Source organism: Leopardus geoffroyi, chromosome B3, assembly GCF_018350155.1.
Source record: "Leopardus geoffroyi isolate Oge1 chromosome B3, O.geoffroyi_Oge1_pat1.0, whole genome shotgun sequence".
Classification (NCBI taxonomy): domain Eukaryota; kingdom Metazoa; phylum Chordata; class Mammalia; order Carnivora; family Felidae; genus Leopardus; species Leopardus geoffroyi.
This window is the reverse complement of record NC_059337.1, coordinates 63468887-63490755: the sequence shown is the minus strand read 5'-3', so window position 1 is coordinate 63490755 and position 21869 is coordinate 63468887. Positions and strand designations below refer to the sequence as shown.

Genomic DNA, 21869 nt, shown 5'->3' with positions numbered 1-21869 from the left:
TCAGTCCCTCACGTCAAGAAAGACTTTCTGCCCAGCTGTGGTGAGTGTGGTCAGCAGACAGTCTCCAGCAGGCGGCTCTTCCATGGGCCTCAGCAGCCGAGAGCCTCTTGCTGGAGACCACAGGTTCTCCAGGTTGGCCTGCCTTTGGTGACCGAGCAAGGCCGGTCACTTGAGCCAACATCAGCCAACATCAGCCTCCCTCTACCTAAACCTTCCCTGCCCCCCCTTCCCTTTTATAGGTGGCAATTCCTAGTAACCATCTTGCACCCCAAATTCCATCTCCACACCCGATTCTAGAGAATCCAAGTTGCCTCACTCCATTGACTTTGGGAACATTAACTGGGTCAACACAAAACTTAACTGCATATTTGAAATGCCAAGAACTCAGGTTACTGTGGAGTAACTAGATTTGAAATTGTTCTCTTAATTAACAGAGGTATATTTTTATTTCACGTTTTAAGCAAATCAAGTCCTGGCGGATGCTTTTGAAAAATCTCAAGTGAACGTAAATGGCATGCTTGAACATTTGACTCTTTATTCCAGATAGCTTTGTGAGGAAGTTATGAAGCTAAAAATAAAAGGATAAAATTAAAGCGGCATTTCTAGTAAAATGACAGTGTCGTGCGATGGCACTGCCGTGTCACCACACTGTATGGCAGAGAGCGACTGTGTTAAAAATAGATGATATTCCTCCTGTAACCAAAACAGAAGGGGCCTCTCTGCAAACCCAACTCTTATACTTAGGAGTTTACGGGGAACATTTCCCTTCATATCACATATCATATCAAAACAAAACCTATACGTCAAAAAAAAAAAAAAAAGCAATAAAGCATGTATTCTCACGATGATAGATTATTTCAGGTTGTTATTCAAAGGACTTATCGTTCTCTACTTACAGAGCACAAACTTTCAACTGTCTCTTGCGAGATCAATTCCGAAATAGAAAACGGGAATTCATACTGTCAATAGGGTTACTGTTATATGTGCACGTGCAATTAAAAGAATACAAAAACAAATACAATAACCAGAAAATGTGATATTCTTCAGTCTGGTTTTCAATGCACGACACAAAGCTGGTTCTATAGCTGTTTGACATCAGTGAATAAACAATCAGCATTTTTGCCAGCAAAGCACAATACATAAAATCGATAAGAGAAAGAAGATGCACTTATGCGTGACTGCCAAGGTGTTACGCAGTTAGAGCCATTTAATTTCAGTGCTCCTGTCAGAGTACAATCATGCTCATCCTAAGAAAGTCTTTTCCTCCAACCTTCCTGGAAACTGGAAATTAAAATATTTCCCTGCTTGCTTATAGCCAATGCTATAATTTTACCTTTATCTAAATCTGGAGGTAATGTTTAAATGCTGGAATTTTAAACTATCCAGGTAAAGGAAATTCTTAAAACATTACATAGATAGCAGTGATATGAAAGGAAATCAAATCTCTAAATATATGACCACTTAATCAGATATGCAGAGAGGCCAAAAGTCCCCATATTCACTGCCCGGCATTTCTTCATTCAAATACTGTTTACTGAGCACTTATGTGCCAGTCAATGTTTGAGTGAGTAAATCTGTTCCAGTAGTGACTACTTTGTTTGGTAAACAGAAACAGAAACACAGGAAACAAATTTGGCCCAAAAGCCCCACACATGAACACGGAAAGAAATGTACTCCCATATATGAGGAATAAATTAAGGAACCATATAGTGGATGTAAACTAAAGAGTGGTGATGGTTCCTCTCCTAAGGGTGTACAAAAGAAGACTGAAGAAAGGTCAATTGGTCAATTGGTTCAGCTGGAATGCTGAACCCAACTTCTTTTATGGGCAGAAAGAGCTGTCAGCGTTTGGTCAGCTGCTATCCTAGTAAGGCTGTTCAAATGGAAAGCCTAACAGGGCTGCCATTTTACCCTGCATGTTATTCAATGCTACCAATGAATTAAATACACTGCAAATACTGAATGCTGAGCAATGCCAGAGAAATTCTCGGGAGTCGCAAGCTTCCAAATGTATTGTAAGCACTCTGCCACATCCTTACAAACAGAATCTGAGAAGTAGGATACTGTTTTTCATTTTTAAGCTCAGTCATACTCTCGACTGAATTCAAAACAAAGCCAAATACACGCTACTTGAGCAAGAGGGAGGCTGCAAAAGCAGCACTTGGACAAACTGGCAGAAAAATGTCACCTCCCGCAGAGAAATGGAGGTGTTGAAACAAATCAGGTTGATTCTTGTTTTCATTAATGTTTAATCATTTACAGGGCAGACTTCATCTGCAATGAAAATCTGTTCATCAAGTTGAAAGATGAATGATAATTGCTTTGTGAGCATTTTAATATTAACTGGATCAAAATAGGGAACTAGCACAAGGGCAAAAACTAAAATTTAACAATTCTTCCTAAAACTTGTGTCATTGGGGGGGTGTGCTGAAGAAGGAAAGAATATTAAACAGAAAATTTTATTCCCTCACCCTTTGGTTAATTGTGTTTAATTAAATACTTGGTAAGTAGAAGAGTAAACTAACTTTTTAAGTTGAACCTCTTTTTCAAAAACTCGACTGTCTGTGTGGGATTAGGGAATCCAGGATTCATTCTCTAAAGACTATGTTAATGTTTAAGTTGGTTGTGTTTTAAAGAACCTGAAGGCTCCCGCAGACTGTTTTCATTCGATGCCACTACCCCACTCCTGGGCACAGCTACCAAAATTTAGTGCCACCCCCATAAAAGCCAAGGGAGTAAGTTTATTTTTCCCAAGGTTCAACAGACATCTCTTGTGCTTAGTGTGAGGGCAGTGGATTCCTGCATTAATGCATATTTTTACTAAGTTCTCACTTTATTTCAGCATACTACAGATATTTTCCAAGGTTTTTATAAATGCTCTAGTTTTCTGACTTAAAAATCCAAAATATAGTCATGAATGCCACATATCTGAATACTCCGCACCCAAAGTGAATAATGCGAAAATTTCTAGAAACTACCAATCGGAGCACTGAATCATCTTAGATTCAACTTTTAGTAGAAAATGGCCAAAATGGGGCACCTGGGGGGCTCAGTGGGTTGACTGTCCGACTCTTGACTTCGCCTCAGGTCATGATCTCACGGTTTGCCAGATGGAGCCACAAGTTGGACTCTGCACAGACAGCACTGAGGCTGCTTGGGATCCTCTCTCTCTCTCTCTCTCCCACTCCCTCTCTCACTTTCTCTCTCAAAATGGCTAAAGAGCATCCAAAGTTTCCAGAGCATCTCTCGCATGGGCAGGGAGCTGGCTTCCCCAAAAGGCACAGAGAATCCAATGATTCAACCACCCAGGTCCCACTGAGTTCTGGGCTCCACATACTTCCAAGTCCGAAATCCAAAAAATTAGGGACATGTAAACACTGTCCAGGCAATCGCATCCGCATAGGAAGTGGCTGCAAATGTAGGTTTTGGTCACAGAGACCAGGGGGTGCCTCCTGGTTTTGCCAGTTACTAATGGTGTGACACTGGGCTAGTTATTGAATCTCCCTAAGCCCCCGACTTCCTGGTGTGAAGATGAAGATCAAAGATCTGCTTTGGAAAGGTTGCCTGGGTGGCTCAGTCGGTTGAGCATCCAACTCCAGCTCAGGTCATGATCTCACAGCTCATTAGTTTGAACCCCCAGCCGGCTCTCCTCGCATCTCGCATCATCTTGCATCTCGTATGGGGCTCCCTGCTGTCAGCTAGAACTCTGCTTGGGATCCTCTGCCCCGCCCCTCATTCTCTCTGCCCCTCCCCCACTTGCACTCTCTCCTTCAATAAATAAATATTTTTAAAAATCTGCTTTAGGGGCGCCTGGGTGGCGCAGTCGGTTAAGCGTCCGACTTCAGCCAGGTCACGATCTCGCGGTCCGTGAGTTCGAGCCCCGCGTCAGGCTCTGGGCTGATGGCTCAGAGCCTGGAGCCTGTTTCCGATTCTGTGTCTCCCTCTCTCTCTGCCCCTCCCCCGTTCATGCTCTGTCTCTCTCTGTCCCAAAAATAAATAAATGTTGAAAAAAAAAATTTAAAAAAAAAAAAAATCTGCTTTAGGAAATTGGACTGGAACCTAGGGAGATTCTGAGGGTCCGGCATTCAGTACGGTAGCTGCTGTGGGGGTGCTCGGTACTGGGGTGATCACTGTTAATATTGTTCTCAGCACTGAGATCAGTCCAAACACTTGTATCTGCTTAGAAAGGGCCTGGCTGTGAATGACATGACTGCCCGTCTCTCCCCTCCCCCCATTAATCGACAGAAGAGAAAAAGCACTGGTTGAAAAGGAAGGTAAGGGTATTTTGGCACTAGGCCTCTTTTCAGAACTTAGGAAATAAAACGACTGGTGCCTCTAAGCACACTCAAGGGAAAATCCAGATCAGTAGCTTGAAACTTCATCCAGCTGCATGGAGATATAAAAATTAATTGTACACGATGCTGATATGATCATCATAGTAATAACAATCGACAACATTATAACACAACAACCTGGGAGAAAAATATCAGGCAAATTTTTTGGATTACTGATGCTCAGAGTGGTTATTCAAATTTCTAAAGACCACACAGCTGGTAAAAAGAAGAGCCAAGATTCAAATCCAAGTCTGTTTCATTCCAAATGTCCGTAACCACTAAAATACATTCCGAGTGTCCTCCCCAAAAGCTACAAACCTCATGCCCCAGCCCTACATGATAGGATGAGATGGTTAGGATGGGTGGGATAGAAATTCATGGCATGTTCATTACAGAAGTGTGTGGTCTAAGTAACCAAAAGAAAGGGTCAGGCTCTCTATACACTGCAGAGCATTCCACACAAAGTGTCAACCTAGAACGAGGGCCATTCAATCATCTTGCAATGTGGGGACTAAACAATTGAGAGCACAGGATAATCACAGAACTTTTCACTCTCAGGATGTGCAGACCCTAAAGCACATGTGAGCCATGATATTAAATCTCACAACCACAAACAGCCAAAAGGTATCTAAAGAGGAGGAACTTAACCAATAGCAGTGAAAAATGCAGCACTTGAAGAAGACTTTTTACCAACCCAGGAATAAATGCAATACAGTCTGATATAGACAAATAAGAATTTATTTTTTTTAAATCATACAATTGGATTAATCATAATTCTTCACTTGATCTTAGCCAAAAGGCCGAGAAGTGATGGATTAATCATAATTCTTAGTTCATAACACATAGGCTTATCTTTCCTTAATGGTCTATGCATGATCAGCTTTTGTATTTAATCATTTGTGTTTTTATGCATATATTTGTATGCTTTAGATACTATACTGTATGGTCATAAACTCACCACCTGACATGGGAACTGGAACATTAGCAACAACGGATGTCTCCCAAGTGCTTCTCCCTACCCACTTGTGTTAACTGTTATCCTGAATCATGTACTTGCCATTGACTGCTTTTTGTTTTGTTTTGTTTTGTTTTGTTTTAAGTAGATTTACATATTTGGGGAGGGAGGGGCAGAGAGAGCTGGGAAAGAGAGAACCCCAAGCAGGCTCCAGGCTGTCAGTGCAGAGCCCAACGCAGGGCTCAATCTCATGAAGCCATGAGATCATGACCTGAGCCAAAACCAAGAGTTGGATGCTTAACCAACTGAGCCACGCAGACACCTCTGACTATTTTTTTTAATACATAGTTTACCCTGTGCATGTATATCTGAAAAGAATATTTTTATAGTTTTAGTATTTTTAATTTAACATATTAGAAGTTTAAATGAGGGGAAAAAGATATATCAGTAGATTCGGAAAAGCATTTGATAAAATTTGATGCAAATTCTTGATAAAAACAGTAATTAGGAATAGAGAAAGGAATATCCTTAACCTGGTGTATTTTTTTTTTTATCTATAACAAATATCACACTTAATTGGAAAACATTAGAAGTATGGCCTTTGAAATCAAGAACAAGAAAACAATGGGGACACCTGGGTGGCTCAGTCAGTTAAGCATCCGCCTTTGGCTCAGGTCATGATTTCATGGCTCATGAGTTTGAGCCCCATGTCTGGCTCTGCACTGACTGCTCAGAGCCTGGAGCCTGCTTAAGATTCTGTCTCCATCTCTCTCTCTGCCCCTCCCCCACTCCTGCTCTGTCTCTCTCTCTCACTCTCAGATATAAACAAACATTTAAAAAAAAAAAAAAAAGAACAAGAACAAGAAAAGAACGCCCATTATCATCAATTCTATTCAACACTGTCATGAAGTTCTTAACAGTACCAGGAAAAAAAGGCAAAAATAATGGAAAAGAAGAAAATAAAAACGTCAATGATGATTATACACATAGAAAGCCCAAAAGAATCCACAAACAAGTTATTATTTTTTTAAAAAGAGGGGCACCTGGGAGCTCAGTCGGTTAAGCGTCGGACTTCGGCTCAGGTCATGATCTCATGGTCCGTGAGTTTGAGCCCCACATCAGGCTCTGTGCTGACAGCTCAGAGCATGGAACTTGCTTCGGATTCTGTCTCCCTCTCCCTCCACCCCTCCCCAGCTCACACTCTGTCTCTCTCAAAAATAAATAAACATTTTAAAATAAAATTTAAAATAAATTTTAAATTTTAAATAACATTTAAAATAAAAATGTTTTAAAAAGAGAGTTTAGCAAGATAGCTGGATATAAGATCCATATACAAAAACCAATCACATTTCTATACACCAGGAATAAGCAGCTAGAATACATGATTTACAAGACATGATGTATAATCGCATTAAAAATATCAAGCAACTAGGAATAAATATTTTTTTAAATAGATGGAAGATTTGGGGCACCCGGGTGGCTCAGTCGGTTAAGCATCTGAGTTCGGCTCAGGTCATGATCTCACAGTTCGTGGGTTCAAGTCCCCCGTCAGGCTGTATGCTAACAGCACAGAGCCTGGAAGTCTGCTTCAGATTCTGAGTCTCCCTCTCTCTGCCCCTTCCCCACTCAGGCCCTGTCTCTCTGTCTCTCAAAAATGAATAAACATTAAAAAAAAAAAAAAAAGATGCAAGATTCAAACATGTGAATATTTACACTTTATTAAAAGACACTAAAGAATACCTAAACAATTGAGAGATATATCAGGTTCCTAGGGAACACCTAATATCATAAAGATGACATTCTTTCCAAATTCATCTAAAAATTCAATACAATGCTAATCAAAATCCTAAGAGAATTGTTTATGGAACTTAAGAAGCTGATTTGTAAGTTCACACAGAGAAGCAAAGAAAAGGCAAGTCTTCCTGAAAAAGAAGAGCCAGGAGGGGAGCTGTGCACTATCAGTTATTAGGACCACTTACAAAGCTGACTGACTATGACTCAGGGCAGGGATAGACATACTGATGCATGGAACAGAAGAAAGCTCAGAAAAAATCCCAAGCACATATATGACCTTAATATATGACAGAGGTGGTGAATTATATGATAAAAATGAAAACTGAACCTTTATTTCACATCATACAAAACCTAATTCCAGATGGATCAGAACTTAAGATACTGGAAGCAAAACTATAAAAATTTTAGTGAGGAGTATATTTTCTAATTCCTTCTGATCTTGACAGGGAAGGTTTTCTTTAAAAGAGTTCATTATAAAATATTCATGAATTTGACTCTGTTAAAAAGCAAGGACATCCAATCGTTAAAAGTCACCCCAGAAAAAGTGGAAAAAGTTGCAAACCAGGAGAGGATATCTCCTATCCATAAAGTTTCCAGAGGATTAGTATCAAGAACATATATTTTTTTAAAAATTCCTATACTAATAAGAAAAGCTGAATCAATGCGATTTTTAAAACTAGGCCAAAAACATGAACAGGCCTTTTTTAAAAGAAGGAATACATATGGCAATAAGTATTGAATAAATATTTAACCTCGTTAGTGATCAGCAAAAATACAAATGAAGACCCTTCTAAACCCACATAATTAGCAACATTCAGAAGTCCGATAGCATGAAGTGTTTAAAGAGAATATGGATGACAAGAGTTCCAAAGTGTTTCTGGTAGGAATGTAAACTTAGGTACAACTGCTTTGGAAGACAGGATTGCACTATCTTATAAAACTGAACATTCAGACACTCTATGACCCATCAATTCTACTCCAAAGTAGAAACCAGAGGAACTCTTACACATGTAAAACACACAACACATACAAGAATGTCCACGGCAACAGCATTCATAATAACAAAAGGCTGGAAATAACCCACATGTCTATATACAAGAAAATATGTAAATAAATTTAGGTATATTCCCACTATGGAATAGTACGTTGCCGCAAAAAGAGTGCACTAGTGATCCATGCAAAAATATAGATAGACCTTGGCAGCGTGATACTGACTGAAGAATTAAGCGCCAAAAGATTACCAATGCTATGACACCCTTCTATCAAATATAAAATTCAAGGATGTATTGAACCAGGCATCCACAGTTTTCCACGTCCACAAACTGAAACCTCTACCTCTCTAAAAACTCATCCTAGACATACAAGTCTTCAGAATTCCCATGGCATAATATGCAAACCACTCCATTTATTTCATTTGGTAAATTAAAAAATCGTACACTTCAGCAAAATCAAATGAAATACAAATGGATAAAACTGAAAGTATACAGTGGCAGACATTACACCATCTCTCATCACTTATTAGGCATAGTTTGCTTGCTCATTTGAGTATGGAGATCATACTAATAACTCGAGTAAACCAGAAAAATATGGTATTTTATTGTGAAAAGGCATGTTTTGGAAAACAGCTCAGTCACATAATTTATCTCGCCATACTTGGCAAGGCTACTTGTATATACAGTGCCTATCTGTAGCCAGTTTTGAGTGAAGAGGGAAGGCCATACATTTGCCTAAAGATCACTTTTAAGTCCGGTAAGGAAATCTTTTTAGCTCCTAAATTAGAAGCCAGAGAAGCTTGGCAGCTTTCACATGTGGGAAACCTATCGAGCAGTGAATAGAATAATTATTCCCAAGGACTGAGTGTTCTGGACATAAAAATGCAGCTCAGTGCTCCATGAAAGCCACATTTGCCCTCCCACTAACTTTCAGGCAAACTAAAAATGTGGGCTTTTTTTCTTTTCTTTTCTTTTCTTTTTTTACGCACCTTAATGTCATTAGTCTGTTCTGATGACAAATAATTGCTTTTCATTGCCAGATATGTAATATATTAGCTATATGAATACAACAGATTAACCTGCTGTCCTGAAAACTGCTATTTGTGTCCTGAATATTAAACCAGTGCTTAATAGGTATTGGAGAATCTGCAAATTAAATGTAATAGCATTACCATGAGTTGTTATTACCATAGATATTTAGGTTCCACTCTTATATGCCTTATCCACACTTATAAAGACTATACATAAAATAAGGGTCTTTCTCCTTTGAAAAGGAGAACAGAATACTGATAAGATAGTTTTAAGCACTGTGCATTTAGTATTCTTTATCAACCCTTCCATGTGTCAGAGTGGTGTTCTATTCGTCAGTGGCAGAAAGTATCAAGAGACTGGGAGAATACAGTAGGAAAGCCCCCATAAAAGTATGGAAATGACAACACTCTACAAATGTAGATCAATGCTTTGTGACAGAAATGGGGATATTGAAATGCGTTAGGTTTTCTAAATCGATAATGTCAAAAATTATTTGGGATGTGATTCATGATATGCAGTAACCAAAACACAAATACTTTTATTTCCTATAAAGTATTCTGACACCCTAATTCCAAAGAACACATATACACATTCCAAAACTTCTTGCATACATTGACAATGTCAGTGACATGCAAATTAACACAGCCTTTCTGGAAAGCATGAACTTGAGTTTAATCATACATATATCTCTCCCCCAACTAGACTATGAATTGAGAGCAAGGACTGTCTTCTTCCTTGCTACATCCATGGTGCTTAGGGAAACATTTTTGACTGAGTGAATGAACTTGGCATTATGTATCAAGAACCTTTAAAATTTTTTCACACTCCTTTAGACCAGTAATTCTACTCCTAGGAATTCATCCTAAGGAAATTATCAAAGACAGAAAGAGAAATATATAAGAATGTTTGTCGCAACATTCTTTCTAGTAACACAAAATCTAAGTGTCCAACAACCAGGAAATTGGTAAAATGTGCTGTATCACACAATGTAATATAGTATTAGGTAGTTATTTAAAAGCATATTCACAAAGTGTAATTATTGACAAGGGGTATTTTCATAAGATAACACTATATGTACAATCTAAATAATGTGTATATACATCTATATACACCTAGATTCTAATTTATTGCAAAGGTATGCATGGGTATATTTGTATATACAGAAAAAGAACTTGTAGAAAGAGAATTACTCCAAAATGCTAAAAGTAGTTAACACATTTTGCTAATAAATACAACTTAGCAGTCCATATATTTAAAAACTTACAAAAGTAACTAAAGTTATACTTAGTAAATGAAAAATAAATAATTTAGCTAATAATAAATACACTCTTTCTTGTGTGTGTTCTATCTGTAAGCTATCCAATAATCACCAAAATGAAGCATTTGGGATTTAGTCTTAAAAAGTCAGAAACAAGACATTCATAAGGAAGAGGAAAATATGTAAATACAGGTTAAACACCACAAGAGCAGCTCCACCCAAATGAGCACATGCTTTAAAAATAGTCACACACATAAAATATCTCATCGGAAAGGTAAATATCAGTGAACACTTTGTTTGAAATATAGAAGAATTCATATTTAGAGTAATGATAACAGATGCACACTTTACAAAAACGCTCGAAAGTCTTTTAAAATAATAAATACATTTGTTTCCAAGCTTTGCTTTCTAAAAATATAAATTCAGCTACCAAGTCTTATCAAGGGTGTGGGATTTTCCTCTTTTAATAGTGTTTTATGTTATTGCTGCCTAAAGTCAATGACAAAATGCGAACTGTGGACAAATGCAGTGGAAACGCTGTAACCCCACAGGAAGGCAATCTGAAATCACATGGCTGAGTCTGCCTCCCTCTATCCTCTGTCCATACCAAGCCACAAGGCCTGCTAAAATGAAACAGTGGAGACTAAGTTCACTGACATGCTTTTAGGTTTTTTAATTCTTCGGATATGTTCTGTTGTCGTTGTCTTTTTTTTTTTTTTCTTTAATTTAGGAATCATGCCCACTTTTATAAAGGTCTCAGAAAAATTCAAAAGCAAGGGTATTAGGCTATCCATATGTGCAGGTCCCTTCTTAAGCCGAGCGTCCTCAGCTGGTTACTCTGTCTTTGAATCTGTTTCTCTCCTTGTTAGTTAAAACAAGCTCAGTAGATTCTCATGACATTTTAGGAGGTTCTACACTCAGACAGCCAACACTGGATTTTAAGAAAGATGGAAAAGAAGGGAACCTGGGTGGTTCAGTCGGTTGGGCATCCACCTTTGGCTCAGGTCATGATCTTGCAGGTTGTGGGTTTGAGCCTGGGTCAGGCTCTGTGCTGACAGCTCAGAGCCTGGAGCCTGCTTCAGCTTCTGTGTCTCCCTCTCTCTGCCCCTCCCCCACTCATACTCTGTCTCTGTCTCTGTCTCTCTCTCTCTTTCTCAAAAATAAAAAAAAAAAAATTGGGGCGCCTGGGTGGCTCAGTCGGTTGAGCGTCCGACTTCGGCTCAGGTCACGATCTTGCGGTCCGTGAGTTCGAGCCCCGCGTCAGGCTCTGGGCTGACGGCCCAGAGCCTGGAGCCTTCTTCCGATTCTGTGTCTCCCTCTCTCTCTGCCCCTCCCCCGTTCATGCTCTGTCTCTCTCTGTCTCAAAAATAAAATTTAAAAATGTTTGGGGTGCCTGGGTGGCGCAGTCGGTTAAGCGTCCGACTTCAGCCAGGTCACGATCTCGCGGTCCGTGAGTTCGAGCCCCGCGTCAGGCTCTGGGCTGATGGCTCAGAGCCTGGAGCCTGTTTCCGATTCTGTGTCTCCCTCTCTCTCTGCCCCTCCCCTGTTCATGCTCTGTCTCTCTCTGTCCCAAAAATAAATAAACGTTGAAAAAAAAATTTTTTTTTAAAATGTTAAAAAAAAAATTTTTTTTTAAATAAAAAAAATTTTTTTAAATTTTAAAAAGAAGAAAGAAAGAAAGAAAGAAAGAAAGAAAGAAAGAAAGAAAGAAAGAAAGATGGAGAAGGGTTCAGTATAATTATTGCAAGAGCCTGGGAGTCCAGGTAGGCTAAAAACTAAGTAACCAGGACCCCTGAATATATTCAATCAAGCTTTAGAAACCAAACAGATCAGGACAAATATCACATAGCCTTGTACATTTTTCTGAACTGTTCCCCCGCCAAACTGATATGGAAAAAAGAACTTCCAACCCAAGTAACACCCAATTTTTGGTCAGTCTCAGCTACTATTCAGTTGGGACAACCATGAAATCTAATTTCCTTTTTTTTTTTTTTTTTAAGTTTATTTTGAGAGAGAGAGAGAGCGCGCAGGGGAGGCACAGAGGGAGGGGGAGAGAGAGAATCCCAAGCAGGCTCTGCTCCTGACATGGGGCCTGATCTCACAAAACGTGAGATCATGACCTGAGACAAAACCAAGACTGAGCTATCCAGGTGCCTCCATGAAATCTAATTTTAAAATAAGAGCTCTTCCGGGGCGCCTGGGTGGTGCAGTCAGTTAAGTGTCTGACTTCAGCTCAGGTCATGATCTCACAGTTTGTGGGTTTGAGCCCCGCATGGGGCTGTGTACTAACAGCTCAGAGCCTGGAGCCTGCTTCAGACTCTGTGTCTCCCCCTCTCTGCCCCTCTCACGCTCATACTCTGTCTCTGTCTCTCAATAATAAAATAAAATGTTAAAAAAAAATTTTTTTTAATAAGAGCTCTTCTATATCTGAGATGACACAGAGCTTGGTACAAAGATAACCCAGTTGAACAGGCTACTTTACCACCATATACAAGAAAAGCAGAGATACCAAGAAGAATATTTATGTTAAAGCATTTTAATGATTAGCCAGTGCTAAGAAATATTAATCTATTAAAAGGATTAACCCAACAGTGTCATCACACGTGTTTCCCTGGCTACATAATTTTCCATTTGTCACGGGTACAAATTTTAACATTAATATTTGTAATAGCCACAAGGTACCAAAGCTATTATTTGTCATAATAAATGTTCGGCTTTTCCAGCTCTGAATCTTTCAGCATCCACCTGAATGTTTACAATCATGTAAGTGAAGTCTATACCACAGTAATCTGAAAGAGTAAAACTCTTAAGCAAGCTCCCTAGGTACTAGACTAATTTAAATGAATGAAATGTACTTCTTTTTTTTTTTTTTTACTGTTTTTTAATATTTCCATTTATTTTTGAGAGAGAGACAGAGCACGTGGGAGAGGGGCAGAGAGAGGGAGGCACAGAATCTAAAGCAGGCTCCAGGCTGAGCTGTCAGCACAGAGTCTGATGTGGGGCTCGAACTCACGAGCTGTGAGATCATGACCTGAGCCCAAGTCAGACGCTCAATGACTGAACCACCCAGGTGCCCCTGAAGCGTACTTCTTCAAACAGAGAAGTGGGGAAATTTTAAGAATGAAGCCCAGAACCTTACATCATCAGGGTAGTCTTAAAGCATAAAAAAAGTAATTTTAGTATAAAAGGAAACAGTTCTTTATAGAAAAGCTAGTAAACATTTGACATCACTATCCCAAAGAATTAGCAAAAGATAAAAACATAAACAAGTTGACAAAGAATTAGCAAAAGATAAAAATATAAACCAGTTGACAAGTTGACAAGGGTGTTTGATAAATACACATACAACAGGGCAGGAGCCAGTTCTTAAAGAGGACATATGCAGGACACCTGCCTTCCCTCAGAGACAGTGCTGTAGCTGCCGTGACAGGGACCGCAAGTTGCCTCTCAAAGACTTTGACATGGTATCAGTGTTTTTAGTTGGCCATATAGCCACTCAACTTAAGACTCATTTCCCAGCCTCTCTTGCTGCTAGGAATGGCCATATAACTAAGTTTGGGCCAGTCGGTTGTGAGTATAGAAGCTATATGCAAATTCTGAGTTATGACCTTCCCCCTGGCTTGAACATGGTTGCGATGGTGACAGGAACAGCAGGCATCTTAGACCAGGGGCTGGAAACCAGGTGAGCATCAAGGTACAAAGAACCTGGGTCTCTGATAACTACGGAATGATAGTCAGCCCTGGACCTTCCATCTAGACATACATGTGGCAGAGAAATAAACTCTATCTTGTTTGCACCATGATTCTTCAGGGTTTCTCTATAAATAGCCATCCACTAAATTCTATTCCTGAAATCATTATTACACCATATGTTAACTAACTTGGATTTAAATAAAAAATATAACTAAATAAATAAACAGCCATCAGTCAAAATAATATAACAGCTAACATTTATTTCGCATTTATTACATATCAGACACTGTGCTAAGTGCTTTACATAATCTCTCACTCACTCAAAATAGTACTTTAAAGCACCTATGGAGTACTTATGGAGGAGAGACAGCTTATGGAGGAGAGGCAGCTTGTCTGAAGTCACTCAGCTACCAGGGCTTGGACACAGGCCTATGTGACGCTGGTGCCATGGCCAGACTCTGAACTACCACCCTCTGCCCTCTAAATTCCATTTGTCTGATATCCAGAGCAACCATGGTCCCCTCCTACAAAGCATCTCAAGCACACTGAGTTTGTCCCTCAAATTTGACTGGCATATCTTCAAGACTATGCAGAAGTAAAACTCTATAATACTCTCATTGGTCCTGGCAACGATTTTTTTTAATATGATACTTAAAAAGCACAAGCAACAGAATAAAAAAAAAAAAAAAAGTTGAACTACATCAGACTAAAAAGCTTCCGCACAGCAAAAGAGATCAATCATCAACAAAATAAAAAGACAATCTGTAAAATGAGAAAAAAAAAAAAACATTTGCAAGCCATATATCCGATAAGGGGCTAATATCCAAAACATACAAAGAACTCATACAACTCAATATCAGACCACCAAATAACCCCATATAAAAATGGGCATTTTGGAGAATAGACATTTCTCCAAAGAAAATATACATAAGGCCAACAGGCACATGAAAAGATGCTTAACATCACAGATCATTAGGGAAATGCAAATTTAAACCACAATGACCACAGTGGAGTTACCTCAGCCTATTAGAAGGGCTAGCATCAAAAAGACAAGAGATAATAAATGCTAGTATGGATGAGGAGGAAAGGGAACTCCTGTACCCTCTTGGTAGGATCATAAATTGGTGAAGCCATCATGGAAAACAGTATGGAGGAATCTCAAAACATTAAAAATGGCACTATCTTACGATCCAGCAATGCTACTTCTGAGAATATAGTAATGAAAACACTAACTCGAAAAGATATCTGCAATCCATGTTCATAGCAGCAATATTTACAGTAGTCAAAACATGGAAACAACCTAAGTGTCCAAGTGTCCATCAATGGATGAATGGATAAATGTATGTTGTATACATAAGTATACAGAATAGATATGCATTGGAATATGTATATATATATATATATTAATGTAATATTAGTCATAAAAAATGAGGAAATCCTACCATTTGCAACAACATGGATGGACTTTGAGGGCATTATGCTAAGAGAAATAAGTCAGAGAAAGACAAATATTGTATGATCTCACACGTAGAATCTAAAACAATAACAACCAACTCATAGAAAAAGAGATCAGATTTGTGGTTACCAGAGGTGGGGGTGGGGAGGGGAAACTGAAGGAAGGTGGTCAAAAGGTACAAACTTCCAGCTGTAAGATACATAATGGGATGTAATGTACAACATGATCACCGTAGCTAACACTGTTGTATGATCTATGGGAGAGTCATTAAGAAAGTAAATCCTAAGAATTCTCATCTCGAGAATTTTTTTTGCTTTACTTTTTTCTCCTTTCTTTTCTTTTTATTGTATCTATATGAGAAGGTGAATGTTAGATGAACCCAGTATGGTAATAATTTCATACTGTATGTAAATCATGACGCACACGGTGAACTTATACGGTACAATGCGTGTCAAGAATTTCTCAACAAAACTGGAAAGACAAAACTATACACCAAATAGTTAAGAGTTTTTTTGGTTTTTGGTTTGGGAGTAGTTTTTTGTTTGTTTGTTTAGAAAACAGGACATTGTGGAGGACCTTTATTTTCTGCCTTATATATTTTTATAATGTTTGAACATCTTATAATGTTTTTTATAACCAGCTAGCATTACTTTTATTATCTGAAAAGGCAGTAAAGATTTTTTAAATTTTTAAATTTTATTTAAATCCAAGTTAGTTAACACATAGTATAATAATGATATTGGCAGGGCGGTAAAGATTTTTTTTAAACACAGCCCAGGAATTTTCCTGTTTGGAAATTTAAAAATGTGTAATTGAAGGCGTGCCTGGGTGGCTCAGTTGGTTAAGCGTCCGACTTTGGCTCAGGTCATGATATCATAGTTTGTGAGTTCGAGCCCTGCATCTGGCTCTGTGCTGACAGCTCAGAACCTGGAGCCTGCTTTGGATTCTGTGTCTCCCTCTCTCTCTGCCCCTCCCCTGCTCATGCTCTGTCTCTCTCTCTCTGTCTCTCAAAACTAAATAAACATTAAAAAAAATTTTTTAATTAAAATGAAAATTAAACAAATAAAAATAAAAATCTGTAATTGTCAGTTATAAAGAAAAAGTGCCAAAGTGCTAGAGAAATGTAATGATGTGGATGAAATGTTCTAAGAAAAACAAACTCAGATTTTTAAAAATCAATTTTCAGCCATATTATACTAACATGGATATACAGCAGCCTACAACACTAACTACAGGGTAACATGGGAAGAAAGTTAAGTGAGAAAAATTAGGCAGAAAAAATATAAAGGTAAAAGAGATCACATGAAAAGAATTACAGAGGTGTGATAAATGTACAAAATGTGTGGGCTAGAGATGGGCTAAAAGGTTTTTTCTGAGCTTCCTAGAAGACAGGGCAAAAAGATGCTCAGAATGTCAATCAGATCATAGAAAGTGAGCCATTAGAAGGAAGCACAACTCATTTTGGCACCAGAACCCACTGAGATGCCTCTCTGGCAAGTCCACAGCAGGAAGGTACTTTTTCACATAATGAATTGTGTCTCCAAACACATGAAAGATTCTTGAACTGTGGGGCCCATTTTCAAATACAGAAGTTCAATAATTTTAAGGCCAAAATTGGAATAACTTAAAGCTGAAAGACATGCACATTACACAGAAGCTGAAATAAAATGGTCCCGATACAGTTACCGGACCAGTTTCCAACCACCTTCTCCTTTATATAGATGATAGAGTGTAATTTACTTTCCATAATTTACTTTCCTTGCAGATGCTAATATCCTAAATATTAGTGACCCATTTTTAAATATGCAGCACTAAAATCATTATGGTCTGACATTTTTATAGGCTTATAAAACACATTTTGTTCCAACTGTTTTTATTAGGAGAAATGTGGCCTGCTGAAAACCAAAACCCACATATTTTACTTTGAAAAAAAAAAAGGCAGCTGGAAATATAAAACCCCACACATTTGCTTTTAACACTGCTTGGGAACTAAAACCTATAATGTGAACTTGACATCTATTAATGGGTTGCTCAAAGAAACTGAGACTATGTTTTAACAGAAAGCAGCACTCTGAGCTCATGCCACAACCCGTGGTATTCTCACTGCTCCCCAGCAAGGGGGTGAGTGGGGTGGCCATGCCTGCTGAGGCTCCCCGGATGAGGGCCTGCTTTCACAGGCATCTCTGTACCGTTGTGTCTTCAGTCTCAAGAATACAGAAACAAATTCTTTGGAATTTAGCCTCTGGGGAGGCAAGCGAATTATGTTAACCACATGCAAACATTTATATTACTCTCCGGTTTATTTCCATTACCTTCCCCCTGAAATTGCAATTTAAAATCAGATCTTAGAAGACTACATATGACAAGACATCCATAGTTTTTCCTTTTCATGCCTCATGAGAGGACAAAATTTGTGAAACCAATTATTTAATATCATTTAAAGTTCAGCACTGTAATCACAGATGTATTGAAATGAATATTTGTTTCTTAAAACACAATGTAACCCCAACTCTCCTGCTATAAATTAAATGTCAAGCACAAATGGATGAAGGAGATAGTCAGAAGTAACTCTGACATTTGGAAATGAGGGGGGAAAATACTCTTGGAACAAAGAAGTGATTTTAGCAATAACAGGATGAGTCAACGTATAAAAATTAATCCTGGTCCATGATTAGGGGATGAAAAAGAATGAAACTAAGTGTAAGTAGATAGTAGATATAACTAGATAGGAGGGGGTGGAGGCAAAGTAAATCAGCAGCAGAGGCCTGGTTGGTCTGAGTGGGTTCTTGGAGAACAGGTCAGCAGAAGCTAATGGGATGGTTAACAGTCGAATGAGCCAAATGATTTCCAACACATCCGAAACACAAGTCTACATAAGCTGCTAGTTGTTCCTTTAGTACATGTTTCCAGTTGGAACTTCAAAACCGTACATAAACCACAACCAAGTGGGGTTTATCAAAGGAATGCAAGACTAGTTGAATATGCAAAAATCAGTGTAATCTACCAGATTAGCAGTCCAAAGGAGAAAATATGTATATGATCCTATTGACTGATGCAGAAAAGCATTTGACAAAATTCAGCATTTGTTCACGATAAAAACTCAGCAACATAGGGAACTTCTTCAACCTGATAAAACCTGCAGCTAACATCATACTTAATGGTGAAAGATTGAATGGTTCCCTCCCAAGATCAGAAACAAAGCCAAAATATCCACTCTCATTACCCCTATTTGACATTGTATGGGAAGTTCTAGCCAGTATAAGAAAAGAGGCAAGGAAAAGAAATAAAAGGCATACAAATTTGCAATAAAGAAATAAAGCTAATCCTACCCACAGACAACATGAATGGCTATGGAAAAAATCCCAAGGAATCAGGAGGGGGGGCGGGGAAAAAGCTCCTGGAACAAAGAAGTGATTTTAGCAATAACAGGACGAGTCAACATATAAAAATTAATCCTATTCCTATATACTCCAGCAAGGCACAATTAGAAACCAACATCATGTCACTCACAAAACTTCCAAAAGATGAAATACTTAAGTATAAATCTAAAATATGTACAGGATCTGTATGTTAAAGACTACAAAATCCTGCTGAAAGAATCTCTTTAAAAAGACCAAAATAAACATAAAGGCAGATCAAGTTGATGGACTGGAAGATACAACATAACAAAATTCATAGAACCTTATGAATGTTTTTCTGTATGTTAATTAAAAATTAAACACCTTTAAAGACACACTTGACATCATTTAAGCTTAAGAAATTACTGTTAATTTTGTTAGGTGGATAATGGCATGGTGATTATATTTCTAAAAATTCCTTATCAATTACAGATTCTCACACTAAAGTATTTATGGGTGAAATGAACTGATGTCTTAGGTATGCTTTAAAATAACTCCAAGTGGGATAGGGTCAGGAAGGGGGACATGACCTTGATAACTGTTGAAGCTAAAGATGGGTGACAGGTACCTAAGTTTTCATTACACTCTTCTGACTACATTGTTGTTTGTGTTTGAACTTTCCATCCTAAATCGTTTTTTTAAATAAACTAAATTAAAAAAAATAATAAACTAAAAAACAACTAAATAATAACAATAATAATCTAAAAAATAAACCAAACGTGATTCAGAGAAGACATTAAGGTGTATGGGCAACATTATTCAAAAGTTGGAGAACAGAAATTCTGGCTGTGATTCCTGTCTGCCTCACTCACCATTGTATCCTTCATGCCAAACACAATACCTGGCACACAGGACATAGGACACAGTCCATAAATTGTTGCTGAATGAAAAACAAATGGTAAGCAAACAAAGGGTCAACTTCAGCCCTGTAGAAGCACATAGCACCAAGAATCACAATGAATTATTTTCCTTAAGTGAAATCCAAATAGGGGAAACTGGCTGAAAATCTTTCTTGAAATGTTCAAAATCCAGATCCATCCCTCATTCCTTCCCTTCCAAAATATCTCAGCCCACACTAGTTTTCTGTTTTGTGAACCCTTATAGTAAATGATCTCAACAATTTTTTAGTAAATAAAATACAGTGTTGAACTGTCCTCTTATGTATGGTGTCTGAGCTCTGGCTTTCTCATCAGATGATGAGAATGAAAATACCTACCCTGGATTGAGTCCTCACCACACATCCAAACACTGTCCTAAACACTGTGCATTCAACCCTGCGAGATCAGTTATCCTTATCTGCACTCACAGATGAAGAAACTAAGGCATAGAGAGGTCAGGTAACTTCTCCAAGGTCATACAACTAGTAAGAAACAGAGCAGAGAACTCAACATAGGCAATTTGGCTCCATACCTGTCTCAACAGTGCCTCTTACAAGGATCTTGAGAACCCAGCCTCCACAATACATATTTTTGTATTCTTCTCAGCAACTATCACCTAGCACAGTATTGGGCATGAAAATAGACACTTTACAATCTAAATGATTAATGTGTTATGCAGGCTCTTGCAAATTCAGAGAACATCTTTAGGGAAAATTTTTAGCTAAAGTCTGCATCGTTCTAAAGAGATCTCCTGTAGTTTCTTTATGTTTTATTTAATTCCACCATGAGAATTCCCTGGACAAAATATATATAACACATATTATATATATATATATATATATATATATATATATATATATATGTATATATGTATATATGTATATATGTATATATATATATATATACACACACACACATACACACACACATACATACATATATAAAAATGTGTGTGTGTGTGTGTGTGTGTGTGTGTGAGAGAGAGAGAGAGAGAGAGAGAGAGAGATGACAAAATGTTAGTACTTAATCAGACGTTAAGATTCTTTATGAAGGGGCGCTTGGGTGGCTCAGTCATTTAAGTGACTGACTCTTGATTTTGGCTCAAGTCATGATCTCACAGTTTTGTGGGTTCAAGCCCCATATCAGGCTCTGCACACTGACTGCCCGTGGAAACTGCTTGGGATTCTCTTTCTCTCCCTCTCTCTCTGCCCCTTCCCCACTCATGCTCTTTCTCTCTCTCAAAATAAATAAATAAACTTAAAAAAAAAAAAGGTTCTTTATGTAAACATTGCCCATAATGAACCCCAAAATAATACTAGTAAAAATCCTCCTAGGGAAATTTATTTTATAACCTAGTTTAAGTCCTTTACTACCAATGTTTTCCCCCACCCATGTCCCCTAAACACACACACACACACACACACACACACACACACACACACACACACAGAGGAGCCTTCAAAGATTTCTTGTCACTGAGGACATAAACTCCCCAATTCCCTCTGGGAATTTTGATCATTTTTTAATGTTTATTTTATTTTCAAGAGAGAGGAGAGAGACCACAAGCAGGGAAGGGGCAGAGAGAGAGAAAGGATGTGAAGCTGGCTCCACACTGACAGTACAGAATCCAATGTGGGGCTCAGACTCACCAACTGTGAGATCCTGGCAGCAGCTAAATTCAGTTGCTTAACCCACTGAGCCACCCAGGCACTCCTTGATCCTTCTTAATATCTCTCACTAAGTTTGTTTTGGAAAACCTCAATATTTGACACAGTTCTGGATTACATGTGGTTTAAGGATTAAGAAATGATTACAGTCAACTATCTATGGTTCTAATGAAGTATGTGCTTGCTGAACATAGCTCATCTGAAAAAAAATTTTTTTTTCTCAGATGAGTTTTCCCATTGATCTTTTTCTTCAACACTATCCTACTAAAGAAAAACTTAGCTTAAAAGAACAAGAAAGGCTTTTAATGAAATTTCACTGCACCTGGCCATCATTCAAAATTTAGTGAGGTCCCACAATACACTCCCGATACTGTGCATGTCTTCTGTATATTTACATGTGAGCTCATTTCAA

At 38.2% G+C, this 21869-nt stretch overlaps 1 protein-coding gene and 1 pseudogene across 2 annotated transcripts in view; both read right to left on the bottom strand.

Moving 5' to 3' along the window:
• The window catches only part of FSIP1 (fibrous sheath interacting protein 1), a 197334-nt gene that overhangs the window by 72828 nt on the left and 102637 nt on the right, over positions 1-21869 (bottom strand). The window lies entirely within an intron of this gene.
• LOC123584742 lies at positions 5014-5146 on the bottom strand (annotated as a pseudogene).